We start from the raw sequence: 12,057 nt of genomic DNA on the forward strand, positions 1-12,057 counted from the left end.
CTCATTGCCTTTCTGCATGTATGAGCAGTTGATGCAAGATCGACACGGGAAAGAGCCTTTACTAGCCCCAGAAAAATAGGTTTGTTGGGATTTTACTAGAGCTATGTCACTCTTGACAAGCTTGTCCTTAAGATTGTACCCCCTTCTAGACGACATCAGGGGTGGGTTCTCAAACTCAGAGATGCAGTCGTGCCCATCCCTTAAGATATGCCAATGTTTCCTCAATATATTCGTTATTCTTTGTGATGCTTCCGAGTATGTGGAGACAAAAGCCACTCTATCTCCTGACCTTGGTTTTCGGTCCTTGAGTAGCTCGTGTCTCCCCATGCTCGTTACCTTAGTCCTGCAGTCCCTTACCAAGTATTCTGGGTATCCTCTCCTAATGAAGTTTTGTGTCATTGTGTCAAGTGCCCGATTTATATGTTGGTCGTCACTAATGATGCGTTTGGCTCTTGTCATCTGACTAGTTGGGAGGGAGCGGATCATGCTTCTAGGGTGATTGCTGTCAAACCTTAATGTCGAGTTGCAGTCAGTTGGTTTTACAAAGATGTCAGTATGTAGTTCCTGTCCTGTGATGGTCACATTAGTGTCCAAAAAATTAACCGTCGTAGAGGAAAAAGTCAGGGTAAATTTTATGCTCTCAATCATATTGTTTAAGAAGTCATGAAATGTATGCAATTCTGTAACTGTCCCGGTCCATATTAAGAAAACATCGTCTATGTAGCGCCACCACCTCAGCACATGGCTGAAGTGGTGGCATCCATAGACGATGCTTTCCTCAATGTGTGCCATATAGATGTTGGCATAGGTTGGCGCCACATTGGTCCCCATGGCCGTGCCCATGCGTTGTACGTAATGTACGTCATTAAACATAAAATGATTCTTAGTCAACACTATCTCAAGAAGTTTTGTGAGAAAGGTCCTCCTCTCTGGTGAAAAATCGCCAGAGATAGTGGCCGCCACAGCCTGTACACCCCCATCGTGAGGTATGGAGGTGTACAGGCTGACAACATCGAATGAGGCCAAAATGGCCCCCTCTGGGACCTGTACCTCATTCAGTTTGGCCTCATTCGATGTTGTCAGTCTGTACACCTCCATACCTCACGATGGGGGTGTACAGGCTGTGGCGGCCACTATCTCTGGCGATTTTTCACCAGGGAGGAGGACCTTTCTCACAAAACTTGGTAAGGGACTGCAGGACTAAGGTAACGAGCATGGGGAGACACAAGCTACTCAAGGACCGAAAACCAAGGTCAGGAGATAGAGTGGCTTTTGTCTCCACATACTCGGAAGCATCACAAAGAATAACGAATATATTGAGGAAACATTGGCATATCTTAAGGGATGGGCACGACTGCATCTCTGAGTTTGAGAACCCACCCCTGATGTCGTATAGAAGGGGGTACAATCTTAAGGACAAGCTTGTCAAGAGTGACATAGCTCTAGTAAAATCCCAACAAACCTATGTTTCTGGGGCTAGTAAAGGCTCTTTTCCGTGTCGATCTTGCATCAACTGCTCATACATGCAGAAAGGCAATGAGTTTGTGCATCCCGAGACGGGTAAGATATACAAATTGAAACATTACATGACGTGCACAATGGATCATATAATATATGTTCTCTGGTGCCCCTGCCATTTTTTGTATGTAGGGGAAACTACTTTGGATGCAAAAACGAGGATTAATCAACATAGGTATACAATACGCAAAGGACGCACAGACTTACCAGTACCTAAACATTTCCTTGAAGCAGGACATTCCGAGAAGGAACTAAAGTTTATGTTGGTAGACCACATCCCCAGACCCAAGAGGGGAGGCAATAGAACTGCTATTCTCAAAAATCATTAAAGCCCAAAGGGTTGAATGTGGATTTTAAAATCACCCATGATATATGCAATGCATGAACCCTGTTACATCGATTCTGTGTTATGCTGAAAGAATTTTTCTGTGTAAACATGATTTTAATAATATATATTTTTATTTATTTGTTTGTCGTAGGCTGGAGGACACGGGCAACACCGGTAGCGAATACAGCGACAGACATGTAGACAAGTTTTTTTCTCTGGGAGGGGATAGACGGCTGCAAGTACATACTACTCTACATTTGTGCCACATTATTATAAGAAATATGTTCACTTCTCCTGGATCCTGTTCTGTGCCACTTGTTGCCTAGGGCAACCGCCATTGATGGTGGGACCAGAGGCGGACAGGGAAAGGTTAACGGGGCGGATAGCGAAACTCGCAGCAACCCCGTTTTGACCTATGGGCTAGAAGAACAGGTGGAGACTGCCGTGATACAAAGATGGCTGCGGTGGAATCAATAGCTTCAAAGCGCCTGCACAGGCAGAAGCTTACACGCAACCTAGCAACAAGCAGCGGATGTTTTAGCAGTGACGTCATCTCCGCCTCCAGAGTGAAGGCCGACAGGATTGGCGTCTCGTCGCCATAACACATGGCCTTTGTTTACATGCTGTCTCCTGGACCGATCCGGTGAGTGCCTGTGCTCCCGCCCAGACAATCAAGAATACGCACCTGCACATGGACACACGCATATGTTGTATAATGTACAGTGTTTTTTATACAGTTTTTAACTATTGGACACTATAGCATCCCGACATGGGAGGCCCTATTGATACACTAATTGCACTTTGATCATTATTTATTAGGTTTGATGTATTGAGTTGAATGTGTTTGTAAAATGACGTCATTAATTGACTGGCCCTGCGCGGCCATATATACTCACCAGTTTGCACATTGTATTGCTTGATAATGGCTAGGTGAGCTAGCCGAAACGTCGCCATTTTCACGTTTGTGTGAATAAAGACCACCTTTTTTTGCAACATATGGGAGTGCGGTTGCCGTTCGTTTTCTAATAATGAAAATAAGTAAATAGATAAAAAAGTTCACACAAATTGATATTCTCATTGTTGTGCACATATTTAATAAGGCATTTCGTTCGCAATCACTCATGCATGTTAACTGTAGCTATGTACGTGGGTCACAGAACATTATCAATATTTGAATTACCGTTCAATTCTAACCTATAGTGGCAGACAAGTTAAGTATTCTTATAAGCAAGTGCTCTGTTCATTATTACTGAACACTTTAGGAGGCCACTTTTTATTCGCGGTATCTCTGCGGCAGAGTCCCTTGATTTTAGTAAGGAAGAATCAACTCTTACAGACATCAATATGTGTAATAGGAAGGAGATCTAACATCCGATCTTTTGTAAAGCAACTTCTATAATGTGTAGAGATGAGCAAACTTTTGAAAAATTTGATTCGGCCGATTCGCCAAATTTTTAGGAAAAATTTGGTTCGATTTGAATTTATTTGCGGAAAATCTATATTAACCCCTTAAGGACACAGCTCATTTTCACCTTAAGGACGCAGGCCTTTTTTGTAAATCTGACCACTGTCAATTTAAGCGTTAATAACTCTGGGATGCTTTTACCTCATCATTTCTTGGTGAAAAATTCAAAAATTTGATGAAAAATGTTAACATTTTGCATTTTTTTAACTTTGAAACTCTCTGCTTATAAGGAAAATGGACATCCCAAATAAATAATATATTGATTCACATATACAATATGTCTACTTTATGATTGCATCATAAAGTTGACATGTATTTACTTTTTGAAGACATCAGAGGGCTTCGAAGTATAGCAGCAATTTCCCAATTTTTCACAACATTTTCAAAATCAGAATTTTTCAGGGACCAGTTCAGTTTTGAAGTGGACTTGAGGGTCCTTCATATTATAAATACCCCACAAATTACCCCATTATAAAAACTGCACCCCTCAAAGTATTCAAAATGATATTCAGTAAGTGTGTTAACCCTTTAAGTGTTTCACAGGAATAGCAGCAAAGTGAAGGAGAAAATTCAAAATCTTCATTTTTTACACTAGCATGTTTTTTTTCCCCCCCTGCCATTGTGGGTGGAGGGTGGGGTGGGTTTAACAGGACCAAATAAATGCATATGTAAGTGTAACTTGTTGTATTGTATCTGTAAGATGTTCTTGTAGACCCAGTTTTTGAATTTTTACAAGGGGTAAAAGGAGAAAATCTCTTCCTAAAATTTGTAACCCAATTTCTTTTGAGTAAGGAAACACCTCATATATGTATGTGAAGTGTTCGGCGGGTGCACTAAAGGGCTCAGAAGGGAAACAGCGACAATAGGATTTTGGAGAGTGAGTCTTTCTGAAATGGTTTTTGGGGGGCATGTCACATCCGTTTAAGCAAAATCAGGTACATGTACCTGATGATTAGCGGTGACTTCGCGCAACATCAGGTACATGTACCTGATGGACATAAACTGTCACAGCACCGCCGCGCGCTGTGACAGTTTAATGAAACTTGCTGTGCTACACAGCAGGACTTCCCTGAAGCCGACCAGGTACCAATCGCAGTGGTCCCCGGCCGGCGATCGCTGCTATTGGTCCGTCAGTTCAGACGAACCCGAAAGCAGGGATCTGCGGGGGTCTCCTCCTTCCCTCTCTCCTCCGTCGCTTCATTCAGTGAAGCGATCGGTGGTGAGAGGGGCCCCGTAGGGGGATGCCGCCCGCAGCATTCAGGATCGGAGCGCAGCTCCGATCCTGAGTTAACCCTGTAGACGCTGCGGTCACTGTGACCGCGGCATCTATTAGGGTTACAGAGGGAGGGAGCTCCAACTGTCACCATCAGCGCTCTGCAAAGTGAAAGCAGAGCGCTGATGGTTGCCATGGCAACCGGAGGACTGACAGTAGCCTCCGTTGCCATGACAACATGAGTGATCAGTCTCTACCTAAGGTAGGGACAGATCTTTCCTATGCCTGTCAGTACTGACAGACATAGGCAAAATTCTATGGAGTACAGATGTGTACTACATTGAATTGTGTGTATAACAGTAAAACAAAAAAAAGTTAAATGTGAAATAAAGTGAGAAAGAAATAAAAAAAAGTGAATAATAAATAAAAATGTGAAAAAAAAGAAAAAAAAATGTGAAAAAAAAAAAAATTGTAAAATAAATTATAGATATATATAATACACCCCCAACACAAACCCAAAAATAGTCCCCCCAAAAACATCAACATGTCCCGCAAAAAAAGAGTCCTCACACAATTGCGTCAGTGAAAAAATAAAAAAAGTTATGGCTCACAGAATACGGCGAATTAAAAACGTGATTTTTTTTACAAAAATAGCTTTTATGCTATAAATGAACTAAAATATAAAAAAGCATAGAAATTTGGTATCGTCGTAACCGTATCAACCTGCAGAGTAAAGTTAACATGTCATTTATACCGCATGACGAATGACCTAATAAAAAACAACTGCAGAATAGATTTTTTATGTATATCACCTCATAAAAAATAAAATAAAAAACGATCAAAGTGTCACATGTGCCCCAGAATGGTACCAATGAAAGCGTCAACTTGTCTCCCAAAAAATATTTTTTCACCCCAAGGCCCCTGCAACTTTATATGATGCCAACAAAATATCCTAAACTAAAAGTTTGCCCCAAAATCCACACAGCACTCCTTCATGTCTGAGGCCTGTGTGAGAGACACGTAGCGCACAAAGGCCACATATGGGATATTTCTAAAAATGTCAGAATTCAGGGAATAAATCTTGAGTTTTATTTCTTTGTCAACACCTACTGTGTTGCAGAAAAAAATGGATAAAAATGAAAAATCTACAAAAAAATGAAATTTTTTAATTCAGTCTCCACTTTGCTTTCATTTCTGTGAAGCACCGAAAGGGTTAACAAACTTCTTTAATGTCATTCTGACTACTTTAAGGGGTGCAGGTTATAAAATGGGGTGATTTATGGTGGTATCTAACATACAGGCCCCTCAATTCCACTTCAGAACTGAACTGGTCCCTGAAAAATCAGATTTTGAAATTTTCTTGAAAATCTGGAAAATTGCTGCTAAACTTATAAACCCTCTAACATTCTAAAAAAATAAAATAATATTTATCAAATGATGGGAACATAAAGTAGACATATTGCAGATGTGAATTAATCATTAATTTGGTGCAATATGACTATTTATCGTACAAACAAAAAATTTAAAGTCTAGAAAAATGCAAATTTTTCATTTTTTTTGCCAAATTTGGGATTTTTTTTTACAAAAAATGCTGAATATATCAATCAAAATTTACCACTAATGTAAAGTACAATATGTCACGAAAAAACTATCTCGGAATTGGGTTGATAAGTAAAAGCGTTCCAAAGTTATTACCACATAAAGAGACACATGTCAGATTTGAAAAAAAGGCCTTGGTCATTAAGGCCAAAACAGGCTGTTGAGTAAAGGGGTTAAGAAGCCCCTATGGTGCCAGAACAGCAAGAATATCCCCACATGGCATACTATTTTGGAGACTACGCCCCTCAAGGACCTTACAAGGGGTCCAGTGAGCCTTAACACCCCACAGGTGTTAAAACTTTTCCTTAAAGTTGGACGTGTAAATAAAATAAAAAAGAAATACCCCTAAACTGTTTCCTTGAAATATGACAGGGCTCCGAAGTGAGAGAGCACCATGCGCATTTGGGGACTAAAATAGGGATTGCATAGGGGTGGACATAGGGGTATTCTACGTCAGTGATTCCCAAGTAGGGTGCCTCCAGCTGTTGCTAAACTCCCAGCTTGCCTGGACAGTCAGTGACTGTCCAAAAATGCTGGGAGTTGTTGTTTTGCAACAGCTGGAGGCTCTGTTTTGGAAACACTGCTGTATACGTTTTTTATTTTTATTGGGGAGGGGGGTGGCAGTGTAAGGGGGTGTATATGTAGTGTTTTACCCTTTTTATGTGTTAGTGTAGTGTAGTGTTTTTAGGGTACGTTCGCACTGACAGGTTTACAGTGAGTTTCCCGCTAGGAGTTAGCGCTGCAGCAGAAAATTAGCTGCAGCTCAAACTTGAAGCAGGAAACTTACTGTAAACCTGCCTGTGTGAATGTACCCTGTACATTCACATGGGGGGGGGGCAAACCTCCAGCTTTTGCAAAACTACAACTCCCAGCAAATGGGATCCCGGGGTGTCGGGCGGACACCCCGGGACTTTAGCTAATTAACCTGATCAGCGCAGCGGAAGCACGCACTTAATGAATGCCGCCTTTATACAGCCAAATGCGCGAAGTTATTGCGTTATTCGCCATATGAATGCGGCGTTCAGCGTGAAGGGGTTAAGCCAAACTCCTCACCTGATGGAGACAACCGGAGATGAAAAGTTCAGCCCCCGGGATGCAGTAGCAGCTGCAATTATGTGAACGACGGGTATGCCCGTCGTTCTGCGCAAACGCACTTCAGCAGCCGACGGGAATACCCGTCGTTTTGCGTTAAGGGGTTAAAAATTGCAATTTCTGGACAACATAGAGCCTCAATAGGGGTGTAGAATACCTTTCTTTGTTCAAATACGCATATGGAGTGAGTAAAGGTAGTGAAATAATACTGTTATTCAGAATGACATGCAGATTAAAGGCATCACTTTTAGAATCACTGCTGCAGAGCAGCACAATGACAGAGCCTGGAGGTGGCATCAGTATGAGGAGACCATATAGTGGCTGAATAACACAGCGTGAAGGGGTTGGCAGCATGAGGAGACCATACAGTGTCTAAATGATACAGCATGGATGTGGCTGAAGCATGAGGAGACCATAAAGTGGCTAAATGACACAGCGTGGGGGTGTTGGCAGTTTGAGGAGACCATATAGTTGCTGAATGACACAATCTGGAGCTGGCAGCAGCATAAGGTGACCATATAGTGGCTGAATGACACAGCATGGAGGTGTTGGCAGCATGAGGAGACCATATAGTGGCTGAATGACACAGCTTAGATGTGGCTGAAGCATGAGGAGACCATACAGTGGCTGAATGACACAGCGTGGGGGTTTTGACAGCATGAGGAGACCATATAGTTGCTGAATGACACAGCCTGAAGCTGGCAGCACGAGTAGACACTAGGGCTTCAAAATCCCTAAGATTAAAGATGAATTTTGAAATTTAAATTGAAGATTTTGGGTAGCTAGTGCTACCATCAAAAATGTTTAGGCCCAGGGCCAGGCCCAGCAGCATCAGAAAACCATATATTGACTCAATGACACAGCCTGGAGGTGGCTGAAGCATGAGGAGACCATATAGTGGTTGAATGACACAGCCTGGAGTTGGCTGAAGCATGAGGAGACCATGTAGTGTCTGAATAGAACAGCCTGGAGATGGCAAAAACATGAGGGGACCGTTGAAATTTAAGATTTTTAAATAGGAATTTAAGATTTTGAAATTGAAATTGAGGATTTTGAAATAGAGATTTTTACTCCCAAGTTTTAGTATCCTGAGCCCCGGCGTGTGGGTACAAAGGACTAAATATAAAAAGGAGTCACATGTCACATGGCAGCACAATGACAGAGCCTGGAGGTGGCATCAGTATGAGTAAACTATATAGTGGCTTAATGACTTCCTGGAGTTTGTGGCAGCATGGGGAGACCATATAGTGTCTGAATGGAACAGACAGGAGTCGGCTGAAGTATGAGTAGACACTAGGGCTTCACAATCCCTAAAATTAAAAGATTAATTTTGAAATTTAAATTGAAGATTTAGGGTAGCTAGTGCTATCATAAAAAAAACATTTAGGCCCAGGCCAAGCAGCATCAGTAAACCATATATTGGCTGAATGACACATCATGAAGTTGATTGAAGCATGAGGTGACCATATAGTGGCATAGCCTGGAGTTTGAAGCAGCATGAGTAGACAGTAGGGCTTCACAACCCCTAAGATTAAAAGATGAATTTTGAAATTTCAATTGAAGATTTATGGTAGCTAGTGCTACCTTAAAAAAATTTTTAGGACTAGGCCCAGGCCCAGCAGCATCAGTAAACCATATATTGGCTGAATGACACAGCCTGGAGGTGGCTGAATCATGAGGAGACACTATAGTGGCTGAATAGCACAGCCTGTAGATGGCTGAAGCATTAGGATACCATATAGTGTCTGAATGGCATAGCCTGGAGTTGGTAGAAGCATGAGGAGACCATTGAAATTTAAGATTTTTTTATTTAAATTTAAGATTTTGAAATTTAAATTGAGGATTTTGAAATTTAAATGTTATCTCCCAAGTTTTAGTGCCCCGGGCCCCAGCGTGTGGATACAAAAGACCAAATTTAACAAGGAGTCACATGTCACATGGTGGCACAATGACAGAGACTGGAGAAGGCATCAGTATGAGGAGACAATATAGTGGCTGAGGGACTGCCTGGAGTTTGTGGCAGCATGGGGAGACCATATAGTGTCTGAATGGCACAGCCTTGAGGTAGCTGAAGCATAAGGAGTCCATATAGTGTCTGAATGGCACAGCCTGAAGGTGGCTGAAGCATGTTGAGATCATATAATGTCTGAATGGCACAGCCTGGAGGTGGATGAAAAATGAGGAGACCATATAGTAGCTAAATGACACAGCATGGAGGTGTTGGCTAAAGCATGAGGAGACCATATAGTTGCTGAATGACACAGCCTGGAGCTGACAGCAGCACGAGTAGACACTAGGGCTTCACAATCCCTAAGATTAAAAGATAATTTTTGAAATGTAAATTTAAGATTTATGGTAGCTAGTGTTTATGGTAGCTAGTGCTACCATAAAAATATTTTAAGCCCAGGCCACATCAGTAAACCATATTTTGGCTGAATGACACAGCCTGGAGTTGGCTCAAGCATGACGTTTGCAGCAGAATGGAGTTTGCAGCAGCATTAGTAGACACAAGGGCTTCACAATCCATAAGATTAAAAGATACATTTTTAAATTTAAATTGAAGATTTATGGTAGCTAGTGCTACCATAAAAAATGTAGGCCCAGGCCTAGCAGCATCAGTAAACCATATATTGGCTGAATGACACAGCCTGGAGGGGGCTGAATCATGAGGAGACCCTATAGTGGCTGAATGGCACAGCCTGGAGGTGACTGAAGCATGAGGAGACCATATAGTTGCTGAATGGCACATCCTGGAGGGGGCTGAATCATGAGGAGACCCTATGGTGGCTTAATGGCTCAGCCTGGAGGTGGCTGAAACATGAGGAGAACCATATAGTGGCTGAACGGCACAGCCTGGAGTTTATGGCAGCATGAAGAGACCATACAGTGGCTGAATGGCACAGTCTGGAGGTGGGTGAAGCATAAGGAGACAATAAAGTGGCTGAATTGCACAGCCTGGAGTGTGTGGCAGCATGAAGAGACCATATAGTTGCTGAATGGCACAGCCTGGAGTTGGCTGAAGCATGAGGAGACCATATAGTGTCTGAATGGCACAGCCTGGAGGTGGCTGAAGCATGTGGAGACCATTTTGTGGCTGAATGGCACAGCCTGGAGTTGGCTGAAGCATGAGAAGAGACCATATGGTGGCTGAATGAGACAGTATGGAGGTGGCGGCAGAAGCAGCATCAGGAGTCCTGAAAGTTACCAGTGACCGACTGGTGGGGTGAGTGGCAATACCAGTAGCAGGTGATGAAGGTGGGTGAGAAAAGGTCTGATGTGGAGGAATGTTTGTAACTGGGGAGCAGCGCTTAAATCTGTTTGGCACTATCCATATTTGTGAAGTGTTGGTGTGGCACCAAGGTCAATCTACTCTCATGCATCAGGCATTGGTGGTTGGAAATCCTGGCTGATCCATGCCTGATTCATCTTCACAAAGGTCAGTCTCTCCACATTTTTCGTGGAAAGACGAGTTCTCCTTGGAGTGACTATGGCCCCCGCCCCACTAAACACCCGCTCTGATGGCACACTACTGGTCGGGCAGGACAGCTTTTCCAGTGCAAACTCTGCTAGTTGTGGCCACAAATCAAGTTTGACTGCCCAAAAGTCCAACGGATCTTTAAGGTGTGTTGGCATGGGCACGTCAAGGTATGCCACCACCTGCTGTTTCAGGTCCTGCTCCAGGTGTACCTGCTGCTGAGGAGTTGCGTCACTATGCGGGTAAAGAAAGCTACTCATCAGTGACTGGAAACTCAGGCTGCTGCTGATGTAGCTGGTACTGCTCCTGCCACCCCACCCCTCCCCAGCAGCCAAGGCAGTGGAAAGTGAGCGCAGGGTGCCCCCCGATTCAGACCTGCGAGAGGATGGACGATGGTGCCAATAGGCATCGGCCAACTGACTACATAGGATCTCTCTGTAGTAGGTCAGTTTGTCCTCCCTCTCAGTGGGTGTAAAAAAGGCCCCTATTTTGTGGCGGTAGCAAGGGTCCAATAATATGGAGATTCAGAAGTCATCCCGCTGCCGAATAGTGACAATTTGGCTGTCACTACGCAAGCAAATGAGCATGCATCGTGCCATTTGTGCAAGTGACTCGAAGGGACTCCCTGACTCCATCTCCACTGTCTACTGCCACGGTGTGTCTGGGTCCTCTGTCTCGCCTTCCTCATAACCCTCTAGCTGCTCCTGCTCCTCCACTCCTGTCAGATTACTAGAAAAAGCGCCCATTTGGCAAAACTTAAACTGTGTTCCACTGTGCCCCTCCCCTTCCTCCTCCTCCAGTTAAGCCCCCACAGGGCTAATGTGGCCATTAGATGTAGGCGCCAAGTCTTCAGTGCCCTGAGCAGCCATTGTTTCCTACACATGTTGTAAGAAATGAAGCAGTGGAATGACATTGTTCATCCCGTTATCCTGGCGACTTACATATAATGTGGCTTCCTCAAAGGGCCTGAGCAAACGGCAGGTGTCACGTATGAGCTGCCACTGGTTCCCATTGAAGTTACACAGGGGAGTACCCCTATTCGCTTGGATCATCAAGATTTCGGTGATGGCTTTTCTCTGTTCATACAGTCAGTCATACATATGGAGGGTGGAATTCCAATGTGGGGCAACATCACAAATCAGACTATGTTGGGGGATACCGATCTGATGCTGCAGCTTAAGAAGGGTGTGCTTTGCAATGTTTGAGTGGCTAAAGTGCTTGCAAAGTTTCCTTCCCATTTTTAGGATGTCTTGCACATGGGGGAAACACTTCAGGAACCGCTTGACAACCAGATTGAACAGCTGTGTCATGCAAGGCACATGGCTCAGCCTTCCCAGTCGCTGTGCATACTAGATTTTCTACCCATT

The sequence above is a fragment of the Hyla sarda genome, chromosome 4 (genome assembly GCF_029499605.1).
Source record: "Hyla sarda isolate aHylSar1 chromosome 4, aHylSar1.hap1, whole genome shotgun sequence".
NCBI lineage: Eukaryota > Metazoa > Chordata > Amphibia > Anura > Hylidae > Hyla > Hyla sarda.